General features: G+C 42.2%; 1 pseudogene; it reads left to right on the top strand.

Annotated features, from left to right (window-relative positions):
• The first annotated feature begins 236 nt into the window (after positions 1–236).
• LOC135537453 (uncharacterized) lies at positions 237–13,558 on the top strand (annotated as a pseudogene).
• Positions 13,559–13,828: the final 270 nt, after the last annotated feature.

The following is a 13,828-nucleotide window of genomic DNA, read 5'->3' on the forward strand; positions in this document are numbered from 1 at the left end:
CTAGAATGTGGTAAGGCTCCGATGTTCAACTAGAATGTGGTAAGGCTCCGATGTTCAACTAGAATGTGGTAAGGCTCTGATGTTCAACTAGAATGTGGTAAGGCTCTGATGTTCAACTAGAATGTGGTAAGGCTCCGATGTTCAACTAGAATGTGGTAAGGCTCCGATGTTCAACTAGAATGAGGTAAGGCTCCGATGCCCCGCGAGAATGCGGGGAGGCTCCGATGCCCCGCAGAATGCGGGGAGGCTCCGATGCCCCGCGAGAATGCGGGGAGGCTCCGATGCCCGCGAGAATGCGGGGAGGCTCCGATGCCCCGCGAGAATGCGGGAGGCTCCGATGCCCCGCGAGAATGCGGGAGGCTCCGGTGCCCCGCGAGAATGCGGGAGGCTCCGATGCCCCGCGAGAATGCGGGGAGGCTCCGATGCCCCGCGAGAATGCGGGAGGCTCCGATGCCCCGCGAGAATGCGGGGAGGCTCCGATGCCCCGCGAGAATGCGGGGAGGCTCCGATGCCCCGGCGAGAATGCGGGGCTCTATTTTTATACATTATTTTACCAAGTAAGTTGACTGAAAACACTCATTTACAGCAATGACCTGGGGAATAGTTACAGGGGAGAAGAGGATGAATGAGCCAATTGTAAGCTGGGGATGATTAGGTGACCATGATGGTATGAGATTCAGATTTGGGAATTTAGCTAGGACACCGGGGTTAACACCCCTACTCTTATGATATGTGCCATGGGCTCTTTAGTGACTTGGAGTCAGGACACCCGTTTAAGGTCCCATCAGAAAGACTGCACCCTACACGCGGCTATGGGATCTTTTTTTAGACCAGAGCAAAATGTGCCTCCTACTGGCCCTTCAACACCACCTCCAGCAGCATCTGGTCACATATCCAGAGACTCAACAGGACCAACCCTGCTTAGTTTCAGAAGCAAGCCAGCAGTGGGATGCAGGGTAGTATGCTGCTCTATTAGAATGTTGTAAGCTGGTCAACACTGCTGTACAGTGTAGTCACATCTCATATGATATAGTAGAGCAGTATTATACACTGTTTATTACCATCACTTGTACACCAAAGACATCCAGCCTTACCTCATCCCCCTTTCTCCTTCCTCTCCCTCAGATGAAGGTACGATCCAGATCCACAGTGCCAACTATGGCCGCCGTGACCAGCTAGTGTGTTCCTTTAATCGGCCCGCTAACCAACTAGCCAACACCAACTGCCTGAGCCAATCCATAACCACCAGTAAGGTGGCAAAGAGGTACTGAAACCTGCAGTGTACTGTAGTGTTAACTTCTACCTGTAGAAATGCATGACTGTAGTGTTAACCTGGACTGTAGTGTTAACCTGGACTGTAGAAACATGACTGTAGTGTTAACCTGTACCTGTCGTTGACACAGGTGTAATGGGAAGAGCCAGTGTGACGTCACGGCGTCCAACTCTCTGTATGGAGATCCCTGTGTAGGGACCTACAAGTACCTGGATGTGGCTTACACCTGTGGCTAAATGTGAGGAACGCATGCATACGGTAATACACACACACACACACGACTGGGTAGTAGAACACTGGGGCTGACCGTTTTTGTCTTGCAGGAGATCTTCTCTGAGGAACAAAGACCAGAGAGACTACTTGGATAACTTCCTCTTCATTGGGTGGATTTGTATTTGTTTCCTGTCTTCTCTCCTCTGAAGTCTCAATTGAGTGTAAAATCTGTTAATTCAAAAATGTGTAAATCCCATTGTGTATTTCATCAGGCATAATTTGTGTGTAGTACAATCATAATGAGGCCCCTCTTGTGCTGCAGCAATGCACGGTCAGGAGGAAGCATCGAGAAATTAAACATTAACCCCAAAAATAAACTATTCTTCAAATAACACTGACATAATTTTTTGTGTACTTAAACATTGTTTTGAAGAAATACTTATTTTCTGAACTGTGGTGATTGGTCTGAATTAAACTAAGCAGCATAAAGACTAGACTTGGTCTTTTGTTCAATATTATGAAACATGTCCTTTCACACTAAATACTTTATTTGAATCCAAATAATATTACACCAAGAAGGATTAAAACATTCAAGGTCTTGGATACATGGTTTATGTTTGGGGCAAACAAAACACGAGTACCAGTCTTCATATTTTAATAACCTAAAACAATATACACTGCAGTTACTTAGTTTTGGCTTAAATCAACTCAAAGGCAAGACTTAAATGGCTGTCTAGTAATGGTCAAACCAACTTGACAGAGCTTGAAGAATTTAAATAATGTGCAAGTTTTGTACAGTCCAGGTGTGCTGTTAGACCCAGAAGGTTCACAGCTGTCATCACTGACAAAGGTGATTCTAACATGTATTGACTCAGGGGTTTGAATACTTATCTAAATGAGATTTAATTTAATACATTTGCAAAAAAATGTATAAAATGTGTAGATGGGTGAGACTTATTTCGTCATCCATTTTGAATTCAGGCTGTAACACAAAGTGGAGTAAGTCGAGGTGTATGAATGCTTTCTGAAGGCACTCTACACACAGACCTACAAAAAAGCAGTGGGGTGCTCATATTTGCAGTGTCAACAATAAATTATAAACTGGGTGGTTGAGCCTGAAGCTGATTGGCTGACAGCCATGGTATATCAGACCGTATACCATGGGTATGACATTTTTTTTTTACTGCTATAACTACGTTGGTAATTAGTTTATAATGGCAATAAGGCACCTCGGGGAATTTGTGATTATATGGCCAATATACCATGGCTAAGGGCTGTGTTCAGGCACTGTGTGTCACACATAAGAACATCCCTTAGCCGTGGTGTATAACCAATATACTACACCTCAGGCGTTATTGCTCAAATCTACAGTACCATTCAAAGGTTGGACACATCTACTCAAGTTATTTTTGCTATTTTCAACATTGAATTATAGTGGAGATATCAAAACTATGAAATAACACGCATGGAATCATGTAACAAGTGTTAAATCCAAAATATATTTTAGATTCTTCAAAAAGTAGACAGCATTGCACACTCTTGGGATACTCTCAACTGGCTTCATCTGGAATACTTTTCCAACAGTCTTCCCTCAAAACCTGGGGTATACCAACAAAGCCAAAACACAGGGTTATTGGAGGGTAAATTATTATTTAATGTAAACAGGCAATAAACATCATTTCATGCATCTCCTTCAACTCGCAAAAGGAAACGGTATACCAAGATCATTAGAGACAGTGATAAATCAACATTTTGTAACAGAGGACAATTACTGTGAAAGTGGGTGTTCATCTGAATCAGTGAAAGCTCTTCCCTTAAATCTGACTTGACTAGTCAAATAAAGGTTCAAAAATAAAAAATGAGAGAGAGGGATTAGACGGAGATGTCATAAGCGAGACCCGTAAGTATCGGAGCCAACTGTTTCCATTGTTTCGGTCAGCTCCATTCATTGGGAGTTCAATTTGGCTTCCAATGCTGATATACTTCCTGGATAATCTTCAATTTGATGACTTCACTGTCTAATCCTTCTTAATCTCATTCAAGCTGTGCAACCAGAAAGTTTGGGGGACAACCCAAAGGCAAAAATACAATCTGTTTTCCATTTGAATTATTGATTAATTTATTATGTAACTTAAATCAGGCAAAATGTGACTGATCCATGTTCAAATTGTATTGTAAAAAAACATTAGAAAGTAAGTCTTAATAGATTTCCCATCCACTGTGTCATTGTCTTGTGTCTGATCAGGGTCTTCAGTAAATGTCCTTAATGGAGGTGATTTTGACAGCAAATTAAAATCATTGATAAGGAAAAAGGGATCATAAATTGCAACCCGATGAAAGCTACATTGCTCAGGAGAAGGGAATATTAACGTAATCATTTGCTCATTCTCCATTAGTCGCAATGTGACTGGTAATACAAAAAGTTAATAACATTTCAATGGAGCTTCCACACACGTACATTACTCCGACTAAAACTCACCCAGGTAAGTAGATCATCTAAGTTTAGAGTTGATCATGAGGTTGAAGCCAGAGGATTTATTTTGGTGAGTTCAAGACTACTTACAAAGTCACAAAATCTGAACCCAAATTCAATATCGCATCAAAAACTATTTATAGTAATAGGTTATTCAAATATTCATTGATACTAATAAATTCTGATTAAATAACCCTGAAACATTTATCAATAAAATCTATTTCTAAAGCACTTTTTACGTCAGCTGATGTCACAAAGTGCTATACCAAAGCAGAACAGTTGAAACTGGAGCAGCAGCACGACCAGGTGGACAGCCAGAGTCATCAGGCCAGGTAGTCCTGAGGCATGCTTCTAGGGCTCAGGTCCTCTTGAGAGAGGAGTGAAAGAGAGACTAAGAAATTAATGACTGAAAGTAGCCTATACCATTTTATGTGCCCAAGGACCTCCACTCAGGCAAACCGGCAACCCAGGGATCCCCATCATACTGTATATTTTGACCTCCCCACAGTTCATTGGAAGAGGAAGTATACACTTGAACAGCCATATAGCTAGTAGGGTAAAGTAGAAAATGTTGCTTTTGTGAAGCAAATTTTCTGCAATTCTACACATTTTCTCATTGAGCAGAGAGAAAATGTTGCAGTTTTAAAGATAATTTCTGCAATTCTATGCATTCTGCCACGGCTAATGCTGTGTTCCTCTGCTCAAGCATAACACAATCAAGAAGCATGTGCCCTGAATGCCTGTTTTTTGTATTTCTGATTCGCCCTGACCGTGGAGCTTTCATTGGGTTGTTCCTTCTCAAAGATGGTATTATTCAAAATATATTAAGTTCAATATTGTTTCTGAATTCTTTCTATCTGGTTTTGGTCGTTTAAGTTGACAAACTGTTTTCCATCCAGAAAATTACCATTTAAAAACGTCCCACCTATGAATTTTACAGAATAACCACCACAACAGAAAAAGGCTCCCCTTGTAATTAGCCCCAATGACTAATTTCTTCCAAACTAAAAGGATAGTTTGAGATTTTGGCAATGAGGCTATTTATTTACTTCTCCAGAGTTGGATGAACAGGAACAGCTAGCATGCTAATTGTTCCTGTAGACTTCCAGCTATAACACTAGTTGACTCATAAAATTACCTCGAAATCAAATAGGTCAAATTAAATTTGTCACATACACATTCAGCAGATGTTATTGCAGATGTAGCGAAATGCTTGTGTTTCTAGCTCCAACAGTGCAGTCAAATCTAACAAGTAATATCTAACAATACCCACAATCTAAAGTAAAGGAATGGAATTAAGAATATAGAAATATTTGGACGAGCAATGTCAGAGCAGCATAGACTAAGGTACAGTAGAATAGGATAGAATACAGTATATACGCACACACGAGATGAGTAATGCAAAACGTCAAACAATATTAAAGTGACTAGTATTTCAATTATAAAAGTGACCAGTGATTTCAAGTCTATGTATATAGGGCAGCAGCCTCTAATGTGCTAGTGATGGCTATTTAACAGTCTGATGGCCTTGAGACAGAACAACTCTGTCTCTTGGTCCCAGCTTTGATGCACCTGCACTGGCCTACTCTTCTGGATGATAGCGGGGTGAAAAGGCAGTGGCTTGGGTGGTTGTTGTCCTTGATGATCTTTTTGGCCTTCCTGTGGCATCGGGTGCTGTAGGTGGCCTGGAGGGCAGGTAGTTTGACCCCGGTGATGCGTTGGGCAGACCTCACCACCCTGACTTTTGTTAGACTTCTTCTTCGCTTGTGCTGTACAGTTTATGATCATTGCAATAAATAATACTAAGTCCACCTTTTTAACATGTAGCATTTTACTATCCCTTGGTTGATGAGAAGCCTTCACTGGTCTTGGTGGCTCTACTACCATTGCGTATTCCCCGCCACTCGTTCCTTCCAATTTTGTCAACACCTCCAGACAGGAGACTGGACACTCCTTACCCTTGCCACCTCATTCTCCAAGAATTCAGGCACATGTTCACCGCCACATTTGCAGCATTTCCCTTCATCTGGTACACGATATTCTTGCCTTCTGCACACACTTGACAGATCTTTTACATTCATGACACTTAAGAGGCTTGTGCACAAAAGCTCTTCAGGGTATCTCATGAATCCTAACTTTATATGAGAAGGGAGAGACTCTTCATCAAAGAACAGTAGCATGGATGAAGTGAACTTCTTTTCTCCGTCCACCATACAGGTCAATCGGCGTGCAACAACTCCATCGATGTCTTCCGTTATATCTTATGCCTTTATTTCTGGCTCCACCCAATAAATAACCCCCTTGATAGGCTCCCTGCTACGAAAATCCATGCAGGAAACATTCCAATGATATATTTTTGAGTCTTCACACCAGTAGCGATTTTAGCACGTAAATCTTAGTGAAGCAAAAATTATTTTTTAAAGTGGGTGCATGCCAGTAAAGCAACTACACAACAACACTGAACAATACATGAATTACCCTATAACGGTGACAAACGGTGCCCACAAACTGTTAGGGCCTACATAAAGCTGTCCCAAAAGCAGAGTCCCAACACTATACCACTGTTACACCTGGCTTTCAGCAGAGCTTTGTGGGGCAGTGAAACAGTTAATTCAGCCTCATTTAGTGCCTTTAAAGAAACAAGCGCCATCACTACTATCAGTAGCACTGTCAGAGCTGTACAAAACAATTTAGTAAACAAGCACACACCGGCCAGGAACAATGTGTTTACAATACCACGTTGATGAAAATAGACCAAATGATTAGGGTGAGGCACATGGGCTACTAACAGCTTACTACACAGCATACACTTAGTATTACTTTCTTAGCTACAAGATAGATATCTCTCTGGCATCCTACAGTACATAATTTATGAAGCAGCGTAAGACATTTTTGGACTCACTTGTTGTGATATGCTTGAACGGGAAAGTGGCGCGGCTGTCCTTGTGGACAAATTTTGTCATCAAAGAGAAAGATGACAGATTTACAATTCTGAGTTGAATGACCTTTCAAAATATATTTTCCCAGTTTGAGCTGTTTATTCCCGACTTCCCAGCTACAACGCTTGCAGTTAGGCACTGTCACCAATTCCTTACAAACCACTCATTGTTGAATTTGCGATCTCCAAATTGTTGTGTAATGTTTATGTCTGATGGCCGATGAGCACCGATATGTTTTATCTATATTTCTCTTCATTATTTCACAATTAAGATTGTGAAAGTAAGATGTTGATATAATCAGTCCAATCAAAGATACTGTACCGACTAACCAGTGTCCCCGCACATTGGCTGAAATGTTGGATGTCTACCCTTTCTAAGGACTTAAGCTTGGCTATTGCGTAAGGACCCCATGAGTGACAAAACACTGAGTCAATCACGGCACAATGCTCCTTCCTATCTTCTGCCGTCCAGCCCCACCACCACAGAAAGCACTGAGCTCGGCTGAAACACCTGCATTTTGGAGTTGCCTTACTCAAAAAAACAAGACCATGGCTGCATTCCAAACACTTAAAAGACATACCCTATACCCCAGCCCTCAAATTAAGAGGGAAGTTCTGATGAGGTATCATGACGTCTGAGTACACTTGCAGGGAAAAGGGCGAGGGAGGAAGGAATGATTTTTAAATGGACCGTCTCTGTCAGGAAATTCATCAGCTGTTCATCCCGCAATGATTGTGTTTTCAGCCACCGGTAGCTGGTGGTGCTTTATATGATTGCATGTCTACTCATATTAACTACATCATTATTAATATACACCTACTGTATGATAGCTTGCAAATTAATTTGCTAACTAACATTAGCCTGCTTAGCTACTTCTGAAGGAGGAAAATGTTTTATTTCTACAATTTCCAAAAGCTAACCAAACAAAAACTTGTGTTTGTGCATTAGTAGCACAATTTCTAACTTAATTTACATTCGTTTTTACTTACACTTGTTGTTGACTCCATATTGACGTTGAGGTTAAGTTCAGGCTTAAGTTTAGGTTAAGTTTACAAATTGAATTATGGGGCTTTTCAGGCTCCGAAGTGAACATAATTGTACACTCGCAAAATCCATTAAAAAATGAGGGCTGAGGGGCTTACGTTGCAAACTTCCATTGCTTGGTGGCTAATCATTTGGACCAAAGACAAACAAAGCATCTGGGATTCCCCAAGAGCCGAGGGCTGTCTACTTTGCATTTGAACCACAGCCCATGTTTGTATGCAGCTTTATTAACTCAATATATATATATTTTTACATTGTTTCAAACTCACATGTATTAATGCCAAAATAACATGCAAAACAGGCAAGCCCCCCCAAAAAAACATTTATACATTTGTTGCTAAAAATGTTGGTCTCAGAGCCCCACCTGCCCTGAATGACGGGTCGCCACTGTTTAACACACGCGTCTTCTGCTCCGCAGACATAAACAAAAATAAGACCAAGCATGGTGTGTACAATTCGCCATCCGACCAAATTTGGGACACCCAGCTCAATGCCGGGAGGCGGCCTGGTTCAAAACGAAGGCAATCAACGCTTACCGGGTTCACCCGGGGCGCAGGCCAGGGGGAATTAATAGAATTCCCGTAAAGCAAAATCGTCCCACGGCTGAATGTAATTGGGGACGTCTGCCATAGGATATATAATCATTAATGACTGAGCATGCTCTTTCCAGAGACGCAGGAGAAACAAGCCGGCTCCAGGGTGAGATAAGCAAACAATACAAACAACTTGAAACAAGCAAAGTGTTCACGTGTAATTGGTCCAATAAAGAAACAACAAAGAACATAGCAAATGGCGTAAATTATGTTAATTTATGGTAACTGGCGATTGTACTATTGAAATGAAAAACCAATATAATGCTGTCTTGCGATTCAATCACATATGGTGTTGTTATCTTTGTGAATATGGGAAGACCTGCGCATGAACACTTTGTTAAATTCAGTGTTTAATTGGTAAATTGGTAGGTGCCGGAACAAAAAAAGTGAGCGCGAGAAGGGGGGTGACCTGGGGAATTCTGAGGTACCGGAACGCATGAAGGAATATCACTTTTATAATAAAGCATTGTATGCATATCATCGCATTGCAGCCTGGTCTCAGACTATACGTAGTAAAAGTAAATCCGGAACACTCCAGTTTAGTATGATTCAGTATGGTTACTTTAGACAAATTTAAGCATGGTGGTTGGACAGGGTGGGTGTATAAGTCTAGCAACCCAAAGGTGACGAGTTTGAAACAACATTGACACTTTAGCTAATAATATTTTTCAAGTACTGGCTACTTTTACTTTGCAACTACTTAGCATGTTAGCTAACACATCCCTTAACCCTTTTAGTGAACCCTTTCAGCTAACCTTAACCCCTTAGCTCCGTAACGTAACCCCTAGCCAAGCTAAGTTATTAAGCTATATGAGGTTAGCTGCCTACCTCCTATCTAGAATTGTAACAGTTGATTACTTTTGCAAATTTGTAACATAATATGAATTGTAATTTGTAATGTTTGATACAAAATGGGTGATGGATGTTTCTCAAATTAATTCATACCGTATGAAATGTGATTTATCCTACTAAATGGAGTGTTATGGATTTAAGTATAGAATAATACAAAATGTTCTGAGAACAGATTGTACATGTGTATAGTGGCATAGAGAGTAGAACTACACACACAGGGTAACTTTTTTGTAGCCTAGGGTCTGGGAAAATGTGGCCTTTTATATAAATACATTTAATGCAATTCTGCATAATTTTACATGCCTGACATTGCAGAATCTTTAATAGTGCACAAATGATCGCAATGACAGGCTACTTTGACACTGACAAACTGACTCTGAGCTCAATAAAAACCACCTTGTCTTGAATCCATCAATAGCCTTGGCCTAGGTGTGTGGAGATACATATATTGTAGGCTACAATATGAGGACGACGTTAGTCTAGAGATGGTGTTTTGGCACAACATGTCAGACATCCCCGGGCAAGAGTACTGCGCATCATTCGGCAAGTCAGTGACACTGAAAATAGTTACCAGTGTCACTGACTCACCCCAATGATGGGCAGTGCCTCTGCGGAAGATATCAGTATGTTTCCTGCCAAAAGACCATCTCTCGTTTATACATTGTACAACAATATTTGGAAGCTAATCAAATATATTTTGGTAGCCAACCTGTCTTTTCCTGTGATTGTATATGACATATTGGGAATGGCCTGTATGGAAGAATTGCCAATGAGGCAACTCAAATTAACTTTGATATATTTTTATTATAATATTCACATTGGGAAAAGTGAAGATAAAAATGAAATTCTGGGAGGTACTGAATCTGGCTAAAAAAACTCCCAACGAAAGTCTAAAACAGGGGAGGTGCCAGCCGGCTAAAATTAAGCACTGGATAATTAGATTGGTTACTTCTCCCACAGGAGACAAACTGTTTACTGAAACTGTATTACGTGACATAATCACAGGTAGATTGACACCCAGAGAAAATAAAACCCAACGATAACTAAAATGGGCTTCATGCTGTGGTGATTGCGTAACGGAGGACGGCACCATCACACAGTACATGTGGTTTGAGCTGGCGTGAGATTTTAGTTCTGTGTTGCCGAGTTGACTGCTAATCTGCTGTGCTTTGTGTTCCTGGTTGATGCTTTGCAAACAAGGATCTGTTCTTTGCAAGTATCAATAAATGTTAGGTGTATTTGTCCAGGTGACCATCTGTAACATCTTACTTGTTACTACTACAACTGAACCAGCTACTACCACACCTGTACCCAGCATCATGCTCCTTGTCAGACTGACTGCGTTCACCTGTGAGTATACTGACTTGTAACAAAATATGTATTTGAGGGGGCGTTTTTAAAATATACATTCCAGTATATTCCAGAAGTTTCTATATCAGTTTGTATTGAAAGTAATTAATTAAAGTCCAATATCAACAGTATGACCCAGGTCTAATATACAGCATCCTGTATTATCTGAGGACTAGGCTCTGTCCCATGTCTGTCTATACGCAGTACCATACTGTACATTAATTATATACTTACTGTATATGCTGTACACTACTATTCTGTAAAGAATTGCGATGAGACTGACCTAGGTTAAGAAAAGCTGAACTAGCTGTGTGATGTGTTTCAGTGCTGGCTGCAGTTTGCTGTACTACCAGCTGCAGAATACGTTGGTGATTGTGTGTGGGCGCATCATTCTTTTTTACCAGGCACTTATGCAACCCGTCACAGTCCCTCTCGATGGTGCAAATGTAGAACCTTTTGAGGATCTGAGGGACCCATGCCAAGTCTTTTGTCTGACTGTCTTGGTGCTTGGACCATGTTACTTTGTTGGTGATGTGGATGCTAAGGAACTTGAAGTTCTCAACCTGCTCCACTACAGCCCCGGCTGATGAGACTGGGGGAGTGCTCCACGTCCTCCTTTTCCTGTTGTCCACAATTATCTCTGTCTTGATCATGTTGAGGAGAGGTTGTTGTCCTTGCACCACACGGTCAGGTCTCTGACCTCCCTATAGGCTGTCTCGTCGTTGTTGGTGATCAGGCCTACCACTGTTGTCATCAGTTAACTTAATGATGGCGTTGAGCCGTGCCTGGCCGTGCAGTCATGTGTAAAGCAGGGAGTACAGGAGGGGACTGAGCACACGCACCCCTGAGGGCCCACGTGCTGACGATCAATGTGGCGGATGTTTTGTAAGCTTCCTTACCACCTGGGTTGGCCTGTCAAGAAGAGCAGGATCCAGTTGCAGAGGGGGAGGTGTTTAGTCCCAGGGTCCTGAGCTTAGTGATGAGCTTTGAGGGCACTCTGGTGTTGAATGCTTAGCTGTAGTCAATGAATAGCATTCTCACATAGGTGTTCCTTTTGTCCAGGTGGGAAAGGGCAGTGTGGAGTGCAATCGAGATTGCATCATCTATGGACCTGTTGGCGCCGGTATGCTTTTGGGAGTGGGTCTTGGGTTTCTGGGATAAGGGTGTTCAGCCTTTCAAAGCTAACTTCATGGCTACAGATGTGAGTGCTATGGGTCGATAGTCATTTAGGCAGGTTAACTTAGTGTTCTTGGGCACTATGGTGGTCTGCTGAAGCATGTTGGTATGACAAATTCAGTCAGGGATATGTTGAAAATGTGAGTGAAGACATTTGCCAGTTAGTCAGCGCATGCTCGGAATACTCGTCCTGGTATCCGTCTGGCCTTGTGAATGTTGACCTGTTTAAAGGTCTTACTCGCATCGGCTGCGGAGAGTGTGATCAGTCATCCGGAACAGCCTGATTCTCATGCATGTTTCAGTGTTACTTTCCTCGACGCTGAGCATAGAAGTAATTTAGCTCAACTAGTAGGCTTGTCACTGGGCAGTTCTTGGCTGTGCTTCCCTTTGTAGTCTGTAAACGTTTGCAAGCCCTGCTACATCCGGCCAGGCGTCAGAGCCGGTGTAGTACGATTTGATCTAAGTTCTGTTTTGACACTTTGCATGTGCTGTTTCGTCGGAGGGCATGTCCGACAATCTCGCAGGTGAAGAAGCTGGATGTGGTGTTCCCGGATTGGTGGTACACGTGGTTTGCGTTTGTGAGGCCGGTTGGACATATTGCCAAATTCTCTAAAACAGCGTTGGCATGCTGCTTATGGTAGAGAAATGAACATGAAATTCTGTGGCGACAGCTATGGTAGACATTCATGCCAATTGCACGCCTCCCTCAACTTGAGACATCTGTGGTATTGTCTTGTGACAAACTGCACATTTTATTGTTCCCAGTATAATGTGTACCTGCGTTTATTTTTTGTTCAGTGTATGTGATTGTTTCTCACTCAGCTACCTAGGAGTGGTCACCTGTGACAATGGAGAAACGTCAGTTCCTGATCTGTGGTAAGAACACACACATTCTATCCTGATGGTCTCTCCATAGTGCTGTCTGTTTCTTTACATGTTGATTTTTTCTTGCCCTGCTAGATTCTGGGGTGATCTCCATTGAGAGAGCTCTGTATGGAAGGACCGACGGAACCACCTGCAAAGAAGGACGACCTGCCAACCAGCTGACCAACACAGTGTTCACAGGTCTGGCACCCTGGAGGTCCTCACACAGAGGTACTCAGTCAGTGTTTATTTGATAAAGACAGGCTGGGATTCAGAGGCACGTTGTTGAAAAGCACACTGCAGTATCAATGTGCCTTTTTAAAGCCAATTTTCCTGATGTTCACAGTAAACACTTCAAATGTTTGCTTTAAATGTTAAGTGCTGCATGCTTGTTGACACCCCGCTTGATTAAATCCCAGCCATAGCTCATCTTACCTCCTGATATCCCCCAGGTGCAATGGGAAACAGGTGTGTGAAGTGAACACGGAAGTCTTCCGTACTTCTGACCCCTGTGTGGGAATCTACAAATACCTGGATACCACCTACACCTGCATCCCAGCAAGTCAGTCTGTTTCTATGTATATTAATACAAAATACTAAACCAGGCTAATGTCTGCTATGAAAATGTATGTATTTTATTTATGTCTGCCACACAGTGGCCAGTGTGGTGTGTAATTCCTGTTTGTTTGTCTTGGCAGCACGCAGCATCACGTGTGAAGGCTCTGATGGTCTACTAGAATGTGGTAAGGCTCTGATGGTCTACTAGAATGTGGTAAGGCTCTGATGGTCTACTAGAATGTGGTAAAGCTCTGATGTTCAACTAGAATGTGGTAAGGCTCTGATGTTCAACTAGAATGTGGTAAGGCTCTGATGCCCTGCTAGAATGTGGTAAGGCTCTGATGGTCTACTAGAATGTGGTAAGGCTCTGATGGTCTACTAGAATGTGGTAAGGCTCTGATGTTCAACTAGAATGTGGTAAGGCTCTGATGTTCAACTAGAATGTGGTAAGGCTCTGATGTTCAACTAGAATGCGGTAAGGCTCCGATGTTCA

This window comes from Oncorhynchus masou, unplaced genomic scaffold, assembly GCF_036934945.1.
Source record: "Oncorhynchus masou masou isolate Uvic2021 unplaced genomic scaffold, UVic_Omas_1.1 unplaced_scaffold_7825, whole genome shotgun sequence".
Lineage (NCBI taxonomy): Eukaryota > Metazoa > Chordata > Actinopteri > Salmoniformes > Salmonidae > Oncorhynchus > Oncorhynchus masou.